Below are 21,162 nucleotides of genomic sequence, written 5' to 3' on the forward strand. Positions count from 1 at the left end.
AGACATATTAAAATTATCAGCTTTGAATCATATTTTATGTCTGATATGGTTTTTCCACAATAAAAATTCAATTAACTAGTTGAAATTCTTAAAATGATATCTTCTCCTTCTCGCTCATTAAAAATCCAATAACTATGAATAATTAATATTGTTCATTTCAGAAGTTTAACTGCTGGATACAAGAAGTGTCTTACTACACTGTAAAGTCCCCTCTCAGTATATCTGCAGTAGAGGCTTCAGGTTTCTATATCACACTTGTGTAAATTGAATATTGGACTATGATTGGCTCCAGACTAGTTGTGATGTCACAAATCCTGCCCTTCAACTCAGATTTAAGGTGAGCACAGAGAAACAGGTGAATGTAAAAACAGTCTTCTACTGTCAAACTCTGCACATACATCACTCTGCACAGTGAAGCTCAAACATCCAAGTGAAGTAACAAGATGGAAAACAAATTTAAGGGGGACTTTAAAGGGCCAGTGTGTAGGATTTTAGTGGCATCTAATGGTGAGGTTCACAGATTGCAACGAACTGAATCCTCCATCCTCCCTTGAGAGCCAGTGTTTGGTTTGTCCGTTCTGGGCTACTGTAGAAACATGGTCCAACATGGTGGGCTACATGGAACAGGATCCGCTCCCTCTGTAGATATAAAGGGCTCAAAACACAACAATTCTTATTTTCAGGTGATTATACACTAATTAAAACATACTTCTGAATATTCCATTTTTGCCAAGATGCCACTAAATTCTACACACTGCACCTTTAAGTTGTTTGATGCCCCAGATTTGAACTCTCACAGTGTGAGAGTCGTGTCTTTTCTTTGCCTTATGTGATAGTAAATGAAATATCTTTGGGTTTGGATTGTATGTCATACTAAACAAGACATTGGATGATATCCCTTGGGCTAGGGCTTGATGTTTTATAGACCAAAATTAATCAATTAACCATGAAAATAATCCTGCCGCCCAAGGCCTGACAATGCATTTTTGAGGATTATCCAATTATCTAATGGGATTAGAGGCCAATAATGTGATGTATTAGCTGAAGTGAAAATCTGTTTAGCAACAGTGCAAATAATTAGACAAAAAAATGTTTATTCCTACTTGTGAGAAGATCAGTGTCTTCCCAAATGGCAATCCCAGTGAGGGATATCTTTTAGTAACTGCCTTCGCTTGCATGTTCGCCAACATTGCAGCAATCAGTATAAATTAATAATAAGTGAATCAAAGTGCTTAATTTAATGGAGGCTATGAAAGATTAATACCTGACATTATCCAAGCTGCTGTGCTGTAAGGGGAACCACCCACGCCTGAGGTAAACCAATCACATTTCTATGAATATGACATTAGACACATTGATTTGATGTGTTACATCAATGTCAGCCGGAGTCTTGAGTACAGCAAGTCTGGATAGAAAGTCCACTGACTGTGACTGGTCTATTTCTGTCTTTTTTTCCTTCCACCCTCCCTCCCTCCTCGCTGGGTCTAGAGGCGAGAGATCAGTTCAGGGTGGAGGAGAGCTGGTGTTTGCCCTGGGGGGCCCTTGGACACAGATTCTGTCATTGTTCCACAGCTGCCACTCTGCCCCTCCCTTCACCCCCTCCACTCTGTGGCCATCCTCACCTTAAGGGCGTCCCCTGCTACCCCGCCTCCCTAATGAAGAGTGACACGCGTCCGGAGGATCTGATCTAGTCTGAAACTGGGCCCTCGCCGCCTCTGTTTTATCCCCTACTATTGACTGCAGTGGCTCACACTGAGTCGCGGTGATGAGAGCGCCATATACCCAAGAGGCAGCGCTCCCAAATCGGAGGGGGAGCTCAAAGGGCAGATGCAATTGTATGGAATCGTGAGGACCTAATTGTCTTTATTCATGAGCTGTGTGATTGATATTAGGGGAAAATGAGACACTCTAATTGTCCTCTTATATGAGGAATTTCTTACAGGCCCACACTCTGGACGGTATGTGTGTGTGCATTGTGCATGCATCTGTGTGTGTGCACTACTGGGTGAGATATCAAACTGACAACTCCTAAAGGGCATCTATGCAGCGGTCTCCCAACATCTCACTTGAGATAATTCATGTTGTCTTGTTGTCCTTTCTGACAGTTTCTTGCCTTTATGGCATCCGGTGGATCCAGACACTATATTTTCAGGAAGATATGGATCTCCTAGATAAAAGAAATGGCAAGCAGAATCTCTGCTTTCCTCAAGGTCTGTGTGTCTGTACAGTGTGTAGACAGACAGAAGGACTTTAATACTGAATACTGATTTTAATACAGCAGGCCCTCATATAGAGGAATATGTTCGATTAGACGGAGAAGTGGACACAGAGGAAAGCTTACATGCTGCCTTTGAAGACATAGCAGAGATATGTTTTATATTATTGTTACATATAAAAAGGTACTCGCTGTGAGTAGGGGACACACCAGAAAGGTGAACTGTGACATGTGAAGAGTCTAATAGAGTTTATTCAGCGGGCTTTTAAGGGATATTTGACTTTAGTGAGTTACTTTAGTGAGTCTGTTGATTTCTGTCATATTGACAGTTCACTGTCTGGATATGATAAAAGGACATGTCATTTTGGTGGCAGAGATGCACTTGATTCATTTATGTACTTTTGACACTTATATGTTTTGAATGAGTGACAGATTTTTGCAGGACAGATTAAATGTAATATAAATGATGCGGTGATTGCACTTAATATTTTCAGAGTTGTAAAAATCTTTCAGAAAATGTGCAGCAATTAAGAAAACCTGCTAGCACATTTTCCGAAACATAGTCACATTTCTCAAAACATTAAGTAGGATCATCACATCAGTTTGTACTGTGCAGCACAGCTCTTCATATGTCACTCACTCAAAAGTAAATAACTTCATTAACCAGTGCAGCACTGCCACAAATATGCAATGTGAGGCTTACTCAACATTTGAAGATATTTGTACTCATACATTTGACTTCTGTGTGAAAGCAACACAAAATGCATATACTACTGTGAGAGAATGAGCTATGGATTTGAGAATTTCACAGTGTTTTGAGAATAAAGATTTTCATTCGACAATTGTGCCAAAGTGACCGAGAAAAACTGTAAAAAGTTTTCATATATTTTGTAGTTGAATGTGTTAGCTATAACAGAGGACTTTAACAAGTACCACTATTGCTTTAAGATTGTTAAAATGATCTTATTCCATACTGTCTGACAGTATCACATACAGGTATATACTGTACATTCTGTATCAGCATGTTGCAGCTCTCTTGAAGCTTCAGTGAGCAAAATATTTACACCCATGTATTTTTTATTCCTGCACCATTCCATCAAATGGAAATGTTTTGTATGTACCATGTTTAGAAACCTCTCCATTAGGATTTAAAATAAAGTTATGTGGGTTTGAACAATATTTGGCAGCACAGGATGCATTTATAATGAGTGTCTCACTCATTAAGGCCTTAAACGCCATTTTAGGAAGTGTTTTATGATATTTTGATGCATTTTTTATTGGAGTAGCTTTGATATTTGCTACACTTAGTAATCTTTCAGTTGTCATCTTTAAAATCATTATTTTCACCATATTTTGTCTCAGTATTTTAGTTATTAGAGTTCACCATCATCAAGGTGCCAAAAAACATGAGATATATGATGTGTGTCTGTAGGTTGAATATGTTGAATAGCATTTGGTGATCAAAAGAAGGACAATTGTAATTTTTACATGAAATATTGCAAGGTATTACATAAAAGCAGTGGTTTGGGTTATGAGAGATGCTATCTTACTCTCCCTTCTCAAATGAGGTTGGGTTTCAAATGTCTGCAGATGACACAATCATTTATATATCAACAGAAAGTGATTGTATGGAAAGGATAAGTGTTTGACACTGGATCAAAAGCAGTTTTAGTGCGCTTTTCATCAAAGAATTAAGTGTGTGATAGATTTTTAATAGATAGCAATAAATAAAAAACAAGTGTGTTTAAACACTTAGGTGTCATTTTGGATTCGTAACTAAAGTCTGGTGCCAAACATGTATATCTCTCAAAGCAACTCAAATGTATTTGCATGTCATGATTTTAACACATGTAGTCTGTTGTGTGACTATCTGGGACCAGACCTCTCAATCAGTAATCAAACCCAATTATACAAACAAACCTAGAGATAAATGATCATAAACTAATGAAATGGTGTCATTGTCAATTTCTACAAAAATACAATTTGCTAAGTTTTGACAATTTTATAAAGTTCTCATTCAGAAAAACTATATTTCAGTGCATAAATGGCCTTGCTCCCATAGAATCACAACTATGCGTACTAACTATAAAATACAATCTGAATTTGTAGCTTTCAATACACGAGCTTTACAGTGGCTTAAACAACAACAAAGATGTGAGCAGATTCACTTGTCACATCCATACACACCCATCTCTGCCTTTGCTCTACATGAGGCATCCCGCTGAACCATAATTGAAATCCATGAGGGAAAACACCTCGACTGGCTCAGGTAAGCGTAAATTGATGTGTGCGTGTGTGTTTATATGGGCCAATGTGCACACACACGGCCACAAATGAAGATGAAAGCAGGGTGTGTGCGTTATGCATGTGTGCCTGCATGCAAGTGTGTGTGTGTGTGTGTGCACCCACCAGTGTAATGTGATAAGCTCCAGCAAAGCACATACCTGATGCCATTAAATGCAATTTCCCCTGTGTGTCAGCCGAGCCATTTGTCAGCTGCTAACACTGCACGCTTTATTAAAAACCTCATCCGCTTCAATTAACTGCGCCTGCAAAGCAGTTTAACTCCACTCTAATCCTGTCAAGATGTTTAAACAGGCCTTGCGTACAGTAGGTACATCATTTCAAATCCTGTCAGTGAGTTTTTTTTATGATTCTTTTAGCCCCCTTTTATCTTCACATAGTTGGGGTTCAGCTCAGGAGGGAGTGGGTTTAGTGTGAGTGTGCAGATTTTTTGAGGCCACTGAGAGTCTGTGGTTCAGCCTCTGCAGAACATAAGTTGTGGAAGGACATCATCCTACTACATAACTTCTGAAACATTTACTCCCTAACAATAACCCTCTTCACTACATGCCTCAACATAAGGCAGTTTTACTCTGAGTAGTCACACTGTCTAAATGTTCTCAAGTATTTTCATTAAAGACAGAAACTGGTAAAACATTTAAAGCTGTAATTGTGTAATATTTGTATAATCAATAGCAGCTGTGTCTCCTGGCTTGATTGGGTTGTGACTGAGAGGGCAAGATTGTGATCAAAGAAAATAAGAAAAGAGAAGTTAAGGAATTGTTTACACCATTCGATTGCAAATTGGCTGTCATCATCAGGCATTTAGATGGATTAGAAATCCTATTCTGTTCATTCTTCACACAACTTCATCTGTCACCATTACATTAAATAGGAGAAACTCTACTAACAGGGCTCAATATTAACAGCTGCTATGAGTTATGTGATCCTCTTTAAATTCTGATACTGACTGCTGTCATTCTGATGCCAACTACTTCCTCAGCAGCTTTTACTGTGTGATCTTAACTCTGATATGATTAAAGTGGATTTAATCAATATTTTCATAACAATGGATCACATGACTACTTGTATGTGAAAGGTGTTGCTTATAGTGACAAATCTACAGAGAATTATCAACCAACTCAGCTCTAGAAAGCTTTATAGCATCTTTCAGTTCATTGTTGTGGTTTTCACACAACTTAACAGTTTTGTTTCAGTCTCTCTGCTCTCATAGTGTAATTTTTGGCTGCAGCAGCCAGCTGTTTTCAGCGAAAACCCTTTTAATAATACTGCACACGACCTGCACAGCACCAAACGAAAGACAGTTAGAAGCTTGCTGGTAAAGATATTGGAACATTTAGGAGCTAAAGAGAGCAAATATTTTACTTTCATTCATTAGGTGATCAGAAACACAGGTCCAGTAGGAGTGACACAAAAAAACAGCAAGTGTGTGAAGGCTAAACAGGTAATGGACCCAACTTCCCTCAGAAGAAGCAGGCAGGTTGAATTAAAACTAACTTTTATGTGTCCACAGCACAAAAAAAAGGGTTTTCAGGCAGAGAGCAGGATGGTTGGACAATGCAGAAGCACAACAGACAATCAGACCAGAAACTGAAGGAAAGTGGCTGGTATATATACAAGGGAGCTGGTTAAAGCAATGAGGGACAGGTGTGTAGGCAGGTGAGGATCAGGTGACCAGTGGAACAGCGGGAAAAGGTGAGGGAATGTTAGGGTGCTGAATGACAGGAAAGGTTAGGGGAAGGCAAACAGGCATCTGGGAAAATAATGAAAGTGTTTGTAGGAACTGGTAGAAGCCAAACTGATAAGCAACTGATGCGATATGCAATGTGATTATTAACACTTACTAATATTACTTCAAGTTCTAATTCTACACTTGTTCTATACTTGTCCCTGGAAGAAGAAAGCACTGAACAAAATTACCTCATTGCGAAAAATGTACCCATTCCGAAGGTCTAAAACTGCTTCTCACCAGGACATGACACACACACACACATGCTTACACACACACAAGCATGTTCTTCTGTTCTCTTTCACTCTGTCTTTTACACACACACACACACACACACACACACACATTCAAACACACCCTCGTTCTCTCTCTTATACACACACACGGTTATGCCAGCAGGGAGGTGACGGTTAGCATGGTGCTGTCACCAGGGGATCCTGGGTGGGGTTTGCAGGATAGGGAGAGGTGTAAATTGGGTGAGCGCTGGGTGCAAAGCCTTGAGTGAAGGCTTGGTACTCTTCCTCTTGATGCTTTGTCACTCGCTCACACCCCAAGAGATACAGGTGGTGGGTAAGGTGAAGAAGCAGAGGGAGAAGAAGAGGGTGGGGGGTGCAGTTTGGCTCAGCTTTCTGTTGTTATTGTGTTGGTTTCAAGACTGCCAGCTCCATTGTGTCTTTTCTCTAACTCCTTTGCCCACTTTCCTTGCTTGATGCATTATGAAACATTTGATTTGATTCCAGAGAGAGAGAGAGCAGAAAAAACAAGGTGTGAAGCAGAAGGAGGGAGCGCAGGTCCAGGAGAAAGATGGGACTTGTGATTGTTATGGTGTTGACCACAAGTAAACAGGTTTACCCCATAATTTCATATCTATCAACTTGACGTTGATGAAATTTGAAAGTGTAATCAGCGGAACGAAAGCTAAAGGCGAGCAGGTGTGACTTGCCTTTGATCATAACGGAGACCAATTGCAATTAGACCCAAAATGGCTTGACGGTGGTATCAGGGGGCTGCTTGCAGATTATGTATTTTTAATCAGAGTTGTTAGCATCTGTGATGGATGCCCATTTTACTCACACTAGCCTCTGATGGCATACGTCATGTTTGCTAGCTGTGAATTATCACCGTGTGTGTGCTGTCCATTAACTGCATGAGGAGTTGCACATCCCCCATCATGTCATCCACTGCCTGATACATCCGGTGTATGTTGAGTTTCTGGAAAACAAGAGGAGAACACAACTTACAGGTGAAGATTCAGAAACCACAGAGGACTTCAACACATGCTCTTGTTACTTGTCAGAGAGTGTGTACAACATTAAATGACAATACAAGTGTTTTTTGTTTTTTTTTAAAGTTTGCACCAAACACTGACATCCATTTTTCAGAAAAAGATATTTCCTGGTTTTCAGTCTTGTTCAATAAAGGAAACAGCTTCCACACACAGTATATGTGACTCTTATTTATTTCATTCAACTAAATGAATGATTGGTATCAGTGTCAGGTTACTATCTTTACAAATTTGAGACACCCAGAGGTCTTACACACTTCAATCTTCTCGCACTTCTGTTTTGAATCTTTAATCGCAAGGTTTAATAATTACTAAGGGAAGTTTTATGAAGTTTGGTTTAATTTTCTGATGTATGTGAAGGACGAAACCTGAAAGGAAGTAAATACCCCTACAATTTTTTTTTTTTAAGTAAAAAATTTATGTGGTATTTATTGACTTAATTCCATTCATCCAGATTTATTTTGCTTTGTTCTGTTACTTTTTTTATTTACTGTAATATGTGGTCTTGTGTTTCATTATGGGTTTTTTATATTTTGAAAAGGTTAACAAAAAATTGAATTACAAAAAATTAAATTCTCATACTTTTTATTCATACAATTACAGTAATTGTCTGGTCACAATTTGAAAATGCTACAAAACTACAGTCTGCCTTTAATATTTTGCTGTAATTAACTCATTGCTGCTTATTTTGAATGCAGATAAAACTAAGTTAATGTTATTTTCTAATGCTAGGAGAAATCCCAAAGACATTGATTCAAGGGAACGCAAAGGAGGTTGTTACCTGTCACAAATATCTTGGGATTTGGCTTTATGAATGTCTTTCTTTTAAAAGCAACTTTTTTTTTACACTCTTGTTTCTCTCTTGAAGCTAGGAGAAGATTGATCACTGCTACCTTCTTACTGTTTCTTATTCTTTTTTCTTTCCACATGTTGGACTCTGTTTATCACATCACGTTGAGATTCATAACTGAATAAAAAACACTCACACATCATACAGACATACATCTGACTGAGTCATTGGTATATTTTTATTTATAAAGCCATTCTGGGCAAACTACTATCATGTCTCTGGGAACTTGATTCACAGAGTCCACCCTGCAATCAATATCTCAGATTACAAGAGATATATCTACTGTCTGTTCCTGATGTACAGACAGAGATGGAAAAAGAAGGCCTTCATGTTTCCTGCACCAGCCTTTTCAAATAGTCTAAAAGGGACTTAAAGTTGATGGATCTAATATCTCTGCCTGAATTGAAGACTACTGTAGAGTCAATGGTGAATGAATCCATAGTCAATGATCTCTTATCCTACTTTTAGCCTTATTTTGATGTTTTGTCCATTGCCTAACTTTGTTTTGTTTTGTCTGCAACTTTTTTTCTGCTATCTTGGGCAACCTGCAAGGGCTTGTCACTTGTAAGTTGTTTTGGATAAAAGCCTCTGTCAACTCATTGTAGAGAGGTCTCCAACCTCAGTGGGACTTACCGACCACATCACACCTATTTTAACCCTTCTAATGCTGGCTGGGATTGATTTTAAGACGTAATTGATTACCTTTAAAGCTTTCCATGCCTCTGGCTCCTTGCTATTTCACAGACCAGATGTCTTTTGCATGTCGCAGAAGTCCACATTTAAAACTAAGGTTTGACAGTCTTTGCCATCAGGGCCTCAGCTTAGCAATGATCTGCTGGAGGACCTGAAACTTTCTGAGTCACTTTTATCTTTCAAATGTTTTCTCTAAACATACTTGTAGTGTGATAAAATTATGCCCTTTAAGAAATCCCATCTTGTTTTGAAAGATTAAATTATAAGATAACTTCCTGGTTGTTACTCTTCTACCATGGCATACTAAAAATTTCAATCATGACTCATGCTAGCAGATTAAATAAGTGAGAGAGGGAAGTAGGTAATGTTTAAAAGTAACACTTTGACCTTAAATCCAATCCAGAAATTTCTGTAAATCTGCAATAATTTGTTTTTGGCAGACATGTTATCCTCTAAATTGTTAGCAAACAGTCACCTATTTCCACATCCAGCAGACACAGAGAAACCTTAGCATTCATTTAGAGTCATGCTTTTGTCCACTTGATGAATGTAAGTCCTGTATTCATTCTCCTTTTGGCTATTTTTTGCTCTCTACCAGCTCCTGAGAAAAATATCTGACTCTTTAGCTGCTAAATGGTAATTAGCTCATTGCTAACTTTATTTGTCTGCTGTTGCAGGTAGTTAACTGTTGGTTTTTAGAGCTTTTTCACTGAAAACAGCTGCTTACTGTGGTCAAAAACGATGCTGATGAGAACGACCCGAAACAGTAAAGTTGTGGGCCAGAAAACCAAAACAATTAGCTTAAAGATGCTAAACTGCTCTGTAGAGCTGAGGGGAACAGTAGAGTAGGATTCTCTGTTGGTTCGTCAGAGCGACCTCTTTCATATACTATACATGCAGTCATTTGATCCATTGTTAATATAAAAATATTAACTATAGCAGCTTTAAGCATTTGAAGACAAATGGCAGCTGCTTTCTCCATCAACAGTATTTACAATTCAGTCTTTTCAAAAACATCCCAGGAAAATATTCTCATTAAAGCATAACTTATTACAGTTTACGCAGCATAAATATTCCATATTTGCTTTGTATGTCAGTGTGTGTGTGTGTGTATGTGTGTGAGTGTTTGTGTGTGTGGCCCCTAACTCGACCATGTGCTAACCCCACACAGCTGCAGAGTCCCCTTGAGGGTTTGTGGCACAGGCAACAGAGGAAGGGCGGAGGAGGGGGGGGGGGGGGGGGGACATGGACTGAACACAGCGACTCTCATTTTCATGCCGCACTGTTCTGGCAAAGACATTGTACACCGCTGTGGATGTGCGTCTCTAGTGCTATTGCTCAATCTTTTTAGGCCTGTCAGTTAGGGTTTTCATCAGACAATTCTCTGGGCGCAGAGGTTGGAAAGCTGATTGTGTACTTCAGTGTGGCAAATGTGTTCTGTGTGTGTGTTAATGCATGTATACAGGAGATAGAGAAAGAGACAGGGGGACTCTTCAGAGGGAATTAAGAACAACAAATTTTCTCTTAGTGCCACATCTGAAATATGAATGTACAAGAAACAAATCAAGTCAAAGTCTCTTTTCATTCGCCTTAGCTGAATGAAAAGCTTTATTATTAGGGGATTTGTCAGTCTATAGCTTATAAAACTACACAAATCCGCTTTCTGCCTACTTCTTACAGACAAATAGCAGCTCTGAGTCCAGCCTGGCAGCCCAACAGTAATGGAGAAACCAAGGAGTCTCAGGTTCCTCAAATATCCCTGTCAATCAAACGCCGTTTCCTCTGAGTGCGTTTTCTATCTGTCAAGGGTCATAGAGAGTGAGGATGAGACCCATTCCCTCCCTCCTCCCCCTGCTCCTCCATCTCCTCCACCTCCATCCCTCCCTCCTCTCTTGCTCCTTAGAGGTGTATCTCTACCTTGTGCATCACGTCTGGGCATGACCTGTTGCTAGGTAACCCTGGGTCACAGCTGCACACTATGGCAGACCCTTTTTTTTATTTATCAGTGAGTTATGTGGGAGACGGGGGCTGTAATTTATTAGTTTGATATTGGGCAGGCAGCGCAAGTTTGGGATTGTAAAAAGAAGCGACGGCCTATAGCTCATCAAAATGCTTATTCTGATCCCGGGCCTCAGTCCGCTGAAGAGATTCACAACAGAGGGGATCACAACATTATAAATTCATCTGCTTTTTACTAAGAAAATCAAGCATCTCCAACAACAAAGCCAATGGTAATGCACTTTCCATGCTGGTAATTGAGCAGATGTGGTCAGAGCTTAGAGGACCGAGAAAAAGGAATTCATCTCAGTACAGTATGTGACTGATTCATGTCCAAAGATGAAGTGGGTGCAGACAAATAGTGTTATCCAGCTTTGTAGTCATGAGATTTAACTCTCTATGTATGCAAAACTTGCAGCAGACTGATCAAGTGAACACATATCCCTGACTTTAAGGATTTTTCAAGGAAAATGAAGCTGAATTAATGGTAAAATATGATAAGTCGGGTCTGATTATCAGCTGGAAATCATACCTATTTAAATTCACCTTTTAAAGGATAGTTTGATACTTTGGGAATTGTCTCTGAAGCCAAGCAGGAATTAAGCTCATTGTCCTTTTGACAGAGGTGAATCTGATACATTTTTTTCCCAGCAGTACTGGCAGGTAGGATAGAATATTAAACAGGTAATAGTCAGTCAGCTCAGGTCACTCAGAATCCACACTTTAGGATCCTGTGCAATATTATTTTTTTAAAAAAACATCAGAGATTAATTTAGTTATTCTCTTCCAAAATTATTCTATCATGAGGCATTTACAAATGAAGTAGATCTGCTTTTTTTTTTTTTTTTTTTTTTTTTTACATTTTTGGCACATTTTGTTTGGTGAGATGCTGAATCTATGTATGAGAGGTGAACAGTATGTTCTATGCAACATATTGAATTGAATTAGTCTTTGTGGAAATTAAGAAAGTTTATCCTTAACACATTTTCGAAACATTAAAAAAATAATAATTCTTGGAGACATTCACCTAGAATGCAAAAGGTCATTATTTCACTTTTAAAATTGTCAAAATAAGGGTTTATACACATTTAAAAGCAAAGAATACATGCACAATAAAAACAATTAAGAATTATACTATTATGTTTTCTGTTTTCTTAAAATATCCAGACTGGCAGTTATTCCAAAGTTTTCTCACGATATTCATCATGCTACTTTGTCACAAAATCATAAAATTGGGTTGGCAAATTTGGGGACAGACTGCTACCATCTGAAAGTTTTACAGTTTTTGCAACACTTCAGTCTGATATTAATTTGCGATGCATCTGCTGCTCTTGACTCTGCCACACATCTACTTCCTTGCCCCGATGAAAGCTCACGATTGCATCCAAGGTCTCACCCACAATGCTTTTGTTAAATTCCTCTCCCTAATGTGTGTGTGATGAATATTTTTCAGATGCTTCCTCTAGGCCATATCTGATCAAAACAAATGCACCTGCACTTTTTTTTTTTCCTTGCAACTGCAACTCCCCCAGGACGGGTAAAAATTGACTCCCTGGCTTCCTCCACCAGGCAATTACATGCCATCTGTTCCCATCTTGGTTGTTCCAGCTCGTTTTGTTTCTGCGATTGTTCGTCTAATATCATAGGCCTGAAAGTGTTAGAGAGGAAGGGGGAGGTGGGGTGAGAGCAGAGGGGGACACAAAAATGAGGAGTGGCATGAAGAGGAATTAATCGAATCTAACAGCAGAACCAGATCTTCCCCTCTGAAAGGAGATAGTCCCACTAGAATGAGGACCATTACCATATTCATCACCTAATATTGCCTGCTGTATGCAAAGTGGGAGAGAAGAGTGCAATATGACTTTCTTGACCGCCTTTCTAATTCCATCTGTGAAAGCTTGCAGACTTATTTTTTAATTGTTTGTTTGCAACAAGTCCACTTAGTACCTGCTTTGCTATGATGCTGCCATTTGTTTGGGAGTGGTAATAATAACCCATTAACTTCCCTGTCATATATTTCACTGATATATATATATACATATATATATATATATATATCTGGTTGTTATGCTGCCATGAGGAATCACATTATTGTTTTGTTACAGTAACTATTGGGCCCATTACTCTCTGCCACACACACACAGGCTGGAAGCAGCGTGTAGATTTAATTGCAGTGATGTTGGAGGCGAGGCGAGCAGCTGGATTGGAAAGTTTTAACAGTGATATCAATAACGTGGCGAGCCCGACGCCACCTTAGGCCGATATAATTCTCCATCTCTCCTGACAGAGCGGAAGATAGAAATAATCAGTCACAACACCAGCCAGGCAGCCTGTAGGACCCTGTGTGACATCCAGCAACACTGATGGCTCAGGACCCATCTGTGTCCAGGGGGCAACGCTCGGTGTGTGTGTTTTAGAGAGTGTGTGCGTGTGTGCGTGAGGATAATTGGTGAGAAGATGTTGGATCCTATAAGAAGAAGAAATCTGTTACACTGCTTAAAGGCTTATACAGTAGATACCCAAAATGGCTTGATCAATGGATGTCAGGCATTCATATTAGTTAGTTAGACACAAGGAGTTTAGTTCTTAATTACAACAACAAAAATATTAACCTACATTTGAACTAAAAAGTTATTTTCTCTCCATCTGAAAAGTATATTCCCCTCTCTTTGGAAATATTTTCGCTTAACATTTTGTTCTAAAGATATTAATCAAATCTAAGTGTCTGGTCTGTCTGGAGTGTATGCATTCTTGAAAAATCATAAGCAGCCTGACAAGAGAAGATAAAACTACAACAACCTTTGTACTTTAGTATCTGGGAGCAAAGAGTCAAGAGTTCTACATAATAGAAAAGACATGTAGTCAATGATTTTCAACATACTCTCTTTAAATTTCTTTCTCTGTAATTATTTTTAAGTATTACTTAAAGCCCCCACTAGAGAAAAAGAAAGAGTGTTTGGTTTTTTAGTCATAAATTCAGTGACAGTGTGTATGTCTTTGACTTATATCCAAAAATCCATATCAAGGCCAGTGAGTTAAAGTAGTAAAACAGTCCCAGAATGCAGTTCAACGGTCAGATGTTGAAAACATATGGAGTTTTCTTTTCACAGCTTGTTGACAGCAGCCATGAAAATCTATATATGTACATCACATACACTGAATTTAAATCAATTTCTTCTACATTTCTTGAACTTCTTTCCCAAAGCTTCCACCCTGCACAGATTTTGAAACCAAAACATACAAAGCAAAATCGTGATGTTGGATTTTCACCTTCTCTAAAGGTAAACACAATATGTGTGATTGCCTAATTGGGATCGAACCTTGTTAAATCTGTTGCGAATGTCCTCTGCAGACCTGCAACAGACTGCGGATAGACTCCTCCTAAACTGCAGCTGACAAGAACACCAGCCATCTGCAAAATGTAATGCAATTAGAAACTAACTAGTAAGTACTTTTATAGAACCTAACTTAGATTTTAACCATAATTGCTTTCATTCATTTGCATTAAAATATGTCCATGTGGTGTGATGTGGTCTTTCTCAATTTATTAATGGATCTCACAGCCCGCATGGAACTGAAAATATCTAGTTAGAGGGTACACAGCTATATATTTCTGTGCAGTAATTTGAAAAAACAGATTGCATTATTATATCTAAGTGGACTGAATATTAATTTACTGTAATCTATTCTCATTTTTATATGTTTAATTTAAGAGAACAGAATGCATTAACTGTGCTGGTCGTCTTTCCTGTAAACCTTTGTGTTTGCTGACATCTAGTGGCTGATTTGTGAACAGTAAATATCATCAATTAGTAAAACTATATGTCAATAAATGGATCTGGAGAACAAGTGTCTGCATCACAGGTGTAATCATTCAATTCCTGTCTATAAATGATATTATAAATTTGATGACATACATGAACAGTCAAGCATTCTTTAAGTGTTGAGTGATTTCTTGGCATTAGAGATGCCTGATACTTAGAAGTTATTGAATATGAGTTCAAATATGGCACAACATTTCATCAACAGGTTGAATTTCAGAATTTAATTTGTGAAATGCAGTGTGCTCTTCTCAAAAGTTATTATTAGTATTAGTTGAATTTATCTATATATCCAAAATATTAAGGTTAAAGTCTGTAAAAGTATCATATCTGCATTTAAATGCTGAAGTCCACATCAAAAATACTACCAAACCACTAATATTACCAAAGCTACAGCCTTGATCACTACAGTGCTTTCCTCTCTGATCTATTCAAAAATCATACGATAAACAGAGCAGCATGAGTGTTGACCAAGACAAGAAAGAGAACAGGCACTTGTTTTAGAACAGACTATTCTCCTCCTTCCATTCCTCTCACACCGGCCTTTTAGTTTGGGGAAGCAGGTTTAGTGTCTCAGTCTTGTCTCTCATTTGTATGAGTTTGTATGTATGTATATGTGTCGATATTTCAGTTGTAACCTTGAGACTACCTTTCTTACTTTATCATTAACATATTTAACCTTCTGACCTTCAATGTTATGAATATTTATCTCAATTTTCACCATAAAGACAGAATCACAAAATAGTAAAACTGCTATTACTCGCAAAATTGACTTATGTAATCTTACATTTTCAACTGTAGACTATTAATCTTTTCTGATACTATTTAAACCAACGTGGTAATAAAACTGGCCTATATATTCAATTAATATGTCCCAGTGTTCAGTTGAGTAGCACACAAAATGTTCATTTTTCATGTACAACTCAAATATAATTTGTATACCTGCACACATAAAGACATCACTGCCGTGCGTCATATTAGACTCTGACAACAACCTGTAAAGAATGCAGTGAAAGAAAGGGAGGGAAGAGGGGAGACATGGGGGAGTGACAGAGAGAGCTGAAGGGAGGAAGAACTGGAGGCTGGAGGACAGAGCAGAGAGAGCAGCGGAGGAAGACACACACACCTTGAATCCAGGTAGGACCTCTTTAACTTCGCTTTTTAAAAATTGCATTATTTTGTATATGTACTCGTATCATCTCGTCTAGTATGTTCTTAAATTTTGCAGCTGAAAATATGAATGAAAACTTTTGTTGTGCATTTGTATTCAGCGTGGAAATTTAAAAAAAAATCAATAATGTAAAAAAAAGTCCTGCAAGGGCAATTTGATTCCGTCTCTTAACTGACTGAAGTATATTTCATAAAACATTTCAAAGAGGTCTTTACCTCTGAGTTTTATGCTATGTAACTTGTGCTGAGTGGCTCCATTGTTTATTTTCGATACGCTGGAATGCTCCTGAACATCCTGCATAATCCTTTCAATTATGAATGGTATCATTTATTCTATAGTCTCAGCACCTCAGCGAAGGCCATCCGGTAACTTAGCAACTAGTGCCTCTCATTCAACATTAAAGTGGGGTAACACGAGAAGACCTAGTGGCCTCACTCCAAGAGAATGACAGGGATTTGTTACTGACACATAACCTACATTTTCCCTCATTGTAACAAATAGATTGATGCCCTTTACATACACCTGTTAACCCATCTGTGCATAAAGTGTAGTTTTTGACATTGAGATTGGACAGGAGTTTGTTTTCCATGATCTCCTTCTCCCGATTTCTCCTTTAAGTTCTTTTTACTAAAAGCTCAAACTGTCCTGATAAAATACAACAAATGTCAACCCATAGATAACATCTTTTACATCTTTTTAAAACATGGGAATCAGATTTTATCCATTGACACTCTGAGGTCACATGTTTCCAGTGGGACCTTATTGTGAACATGCATAGGTAAACTGACACCTCACCCTTTCATCCTTGCAAAAGCCTTGTTGTTTTGCTCCGGGGAGGTAAAAGACTCTCTACTGTTAACATGTACACCCTGGTACCAACAATTGCCCTGCAGACTTAGAATATGATCTATTTAATACAAGGTCATACAGACTCAGTTAAAAAAAAGGCCTACACTAAAGGAGACAGAAGTGACCCCTCTCCTGGCAATCGCTCTCATACCTTGTGTTGGTGATGAAAGACAAAGCTCAGTTTCACTGCCTTGAGCAGATAAGCACCGCTGTTTCCTCCAAAAGTGACAATGGGGCTCTGTGCTGCATTCGGAAGCAAGCAACTATTTGAGACTGTTGAGATTTCATGATGAGTGACATTGACAGAAGTGACTTGGCAAATAAAGTGACATATAAGCCCTTCTGCCTCAACGAAGCATGCAATAACCATTCAATAATCTTATAATGTCACAGATAGCTATAAATACTGATGATAATAAAATTATGATGAGAAGAGTTAAAACCTGCCTATATTAGAGATATTTAGAATGACTCTGGTAATTAAATGCAATTATTTGCATGGAACAGATGCACATTACATATGCTTTAACAACCTGTTGATTAACATTCAATTTTGGACATTTATTGTTGGAGTGATCAATGGCTGCCAACAGCATTGAGTTCTGAATACAATGTTGACCTCAGGGAAACAGGACAGTGGTTATCTGAGAGCACTTTAGAGTCTCGTGAGAAACTGAATATTGTGTGGGTAAGATAAAGTTGCAACGCAGGGAACCTGTGTCCCAGTTTTTAAAAAAGCAACAGAAATGTACACAACTCCCCACTGGGTTTATGTGATACACCTGAGTCAACATGTAGGTGAAGTAGATTTCATAGAGGACTGGAGAGTTTATTTACAAAACATTACAAGATGATTATTTGGTGAGCACTGATGTTCTGAATAAACACCTTCACATTGCATAGTATTCTTCAATAAGAAATGTAACTCTTTGTAAATATATACAATCAGTATCAGTTTTTCCAAGACTTGACATCTTGCTTTGAACTGTAACTCTTTAGCTGCTCTTATAGAGTTTTTAAAAAGCACTTAAGTATATGTTGTAATTCCCTTTAATTCCCTTTTCTATTTATTTGTCTACTGTAATCTTTCTCGTGGGTACTTTTAATGGCATAGTAAGAGGATTTTGATGATAACACATTTTTCTCTTGCATTTTATCTTTCTCTTTACAGACACACACTCAAAAAGTGGTGAAAAGTGACAAGAGAATTGTTAACATCTACCATCCACAATGTTAATGCGGTCTCATTCAGAGAGAAGAGCGCTCCTTGGGTTTTCAGCCCTACTGACACGCAGCACTCCTAAACAGAGAGATGTGACTTCCCCACCTCCCCTTTCCATCACCCCACAGGAGTCCATCTTTACACCATTATCTCTTACTTCACCTCCTCCCTGGGTGACTCAGGCCCTTTCCAACCTTGAGCAAGGAGAACGAGAACTGCAGAGCCTCAGGGAACGACAGCAGGCTGAAGTGGAAGAAGTGAGTCGTGAGTTGGACAATGCAGTGATTGAAGTTCAGCGAGAGGAGCGTCGCCTTCTTGAGAAAGTTGAGCAGGACCACAGAGAAGCCCAGCGGCACCTTAGTCAGGTGAAGAGGGAGAATGCTGCAGCAGTGCGGGTTGTGCAGTCACTTGTTGACCAGCAACTTCGGAAAATGGGACAACTGAAGGAGCAGATACAAAGATGGGGCAGTACTGCAGGTGGATCCAACAAAAATCAGCTCCAAAGAGGGGTGGCAGAGGTCACCCAACCATGGGAAATTTCTCTTACACTGAAAAGGGTCACTTTCTCACCAGGCCCTGAGTCCAAAACCTTAAGCTTAGGAGAAGTTGATGTTCGTGAGCAAGGTATGACCTACCCCATTGGTGTCTGTGGTGTCCAAGGACAGAAGTGTGCCTTGCACTCAGGGGATACAACATTTTCTAACATTACCCCTATTGAAATTCGAAAGGAACCACAACCAAATAGATCCGGGCAAAAGAACAGTCCAGAGGAGACCAATAAGACAAACAGTGGGAACATGCGCATTGTCCAGAAACTACGTCTGTCAAGTTCTACAGAGAATGAGGATGAGCTGAAATCGCCAAAATCCCCCACACCAAGGCATCGTGGTGTATCAGAGTCATCCCAAGATGAGGAAGTGGAGTCTGTGTGTTCAGACACACAGGGGCAAGACCTTTTCCTTGCTATCCCACCAGTCTCCAGTCAAGGAGAATCAGAGGGTGATGAATCTGATGGAAGACAATATGGAACCAAGAAGCGTTTCACACTAAAGGGTAAGAGAAAGCAAAAGGCCCTTGTCTTGGTCTCATGTGAAGAACCATCCTGCCCTCCTGAGGAAACTGATGAAAAAAGAAGCAATGTGACAATATCTCCAAAGACTAGGCACAAAGGTTCACTCTCCAGGCAAAGTCTTGTAGATCTTTCTACTAGACATCACTCTCTTTCTCAACAAGCCCTATCCAAGAAGAAGACCTCAAATGAATCATCAATGGACAGTGGAAGCCCTCCATCCCCAGTGGATAGTGAGGATTCCTGTTACACCTATACAGTGAACACTCCAATCAATGGATCCCTCAAACAAGGGCATTGCCACTCAATATCCACCACCAATCTCTCTGGTAAACGGCGCCCGTTGATTAATGGTGATAAGGGTGAGTGTGGAGGAATCAGGAAGGTCAACCGAATGCGTCTTGCCTCTGAAACTTCAACTCTTCAACAAGGCCAGGGAAATGGCACAGAATCTTACAGGAACACCATGAGCTCTGATGAACGACATTCAAGATCCCAGATTTCTGTAACACAGGGTTTAGGTTTAAATCGTGTGAGCAGATCTCTGTCCATGTCAGCCATTGAAGGTGACAAATTACATCAAGCCAAGGAATCACAGCAATACAACAAGGACAAGAAAGAGAGAGTTGTGTCAGCATTAAGGGAACTGGAGGAAGAGGGCGGCTCAACTGCGCTTGACTCTGCTTATCTGGTCAAACAGTTTGGAAAACAAGGATCAGGCCGCACTGACTTCAACCTTCCAAGCGGTGTCCATGCAACGGTCAAAGGGCAGCTATTTGTGGTGGATTGTGGAAATGCTCGCATTCAAGTGACTGATCTCCAGAAAAATGTTGTACAGCAGGTGTCCCCCTCAGGATCAGAAAGGTCTTCCCGCATCTGCAACTACTTTGATGTGGCTGTAAACTCAAAGGGCCTCATTGCCCTGACCTGTGCTGCTGAACGAGCTGTGTTGGTGTTCAGCCGTCATGGACGCCTCCTGCAGACATTTGGAGGCACAATGATTGGTTCCACCAATGAAGAGCTGGATGCTCCCAGAGGGGTGACAGTTACCCGTGAAGATGAGTTCTTGGTCGCTGACATCAAACGTGGCACCCTAACAGCCCTGAAGCTGGACCCCAAAACCGGGGCCAGGTTAGAGCGCACAGTGGTGACCGGGTACCATAGACCCTACCTGGTGGCAGCCTGTCTCATCACTGGGCTCATGGCAGTATCAGAACGAGGCAATGAAACAGGACGTGTCCCATGCATTCGGGTCCTGGAGCCTGGATGGAACACTATCCGAATCCTGGGGGTGTGCTCCGGCCTGGGGCCTGTCCTGACCTGCCCTTGGGGTCTCTGTATCGACAGTGATGGGGATGTCATGGTGGCAGACTGGGGCAAGCAGCACCACCGCGTTCTTCTCTACCCATCCAAGAGTGTTGGCTGGCCTCTGGTGACCGATAACCTGAGTAGCCCAAGGGGTCTGGCACTACTCCCAGATGGCCACATTGTTGTATCAGACAGCATGAATCACTGCATCAAGATCTATCGCTACAAGTGAACTGCAGATGATGGTAAAGACAGACATAGAACCAAACATAGATAGATTTTAGACTAATTACTGTGATACAGTGAAAGGGTTAAATTTGTGATAGCAGGAAATATCCTTGGAAATTAATTGTGAGTTTCTTTGAGTATAATCTACAGCCTCTACCTCTTACCTGTTAGAATCTGATATGATCATGTTTGATGAGATTTTAAAATGGTGATAGTGCTTTATGATTTTTTCATTATGATAATCAGTAGATGCAAGAAGTGTAGACGATTAGTACAAATTATTTTCTTTGTATCTATACAGTTCATAAAGATTCAAATTATAATACTATTGCATGCCTTTCAAAGGACTGTGAGTGTTTCTAACGTTTGTTTGTTTTTTTCAAATTAATCTCAAGCATCAACCCATAATGCTGTTTGCCC

Source organism: Thunnus thynnus, chromosome 24 (genome assembly GCF_963924715.1).
Source record: "Thunnus thynnus chromosome 24, fThuThy2.1, whole genome shotgun sequence".
NCBI classification, from domain to species: Eukaryota; Metazoa; Chordata; class Actinopteri; order Scombriformes; family Scombridae; genus Thunnus; species Thunnus thynnus.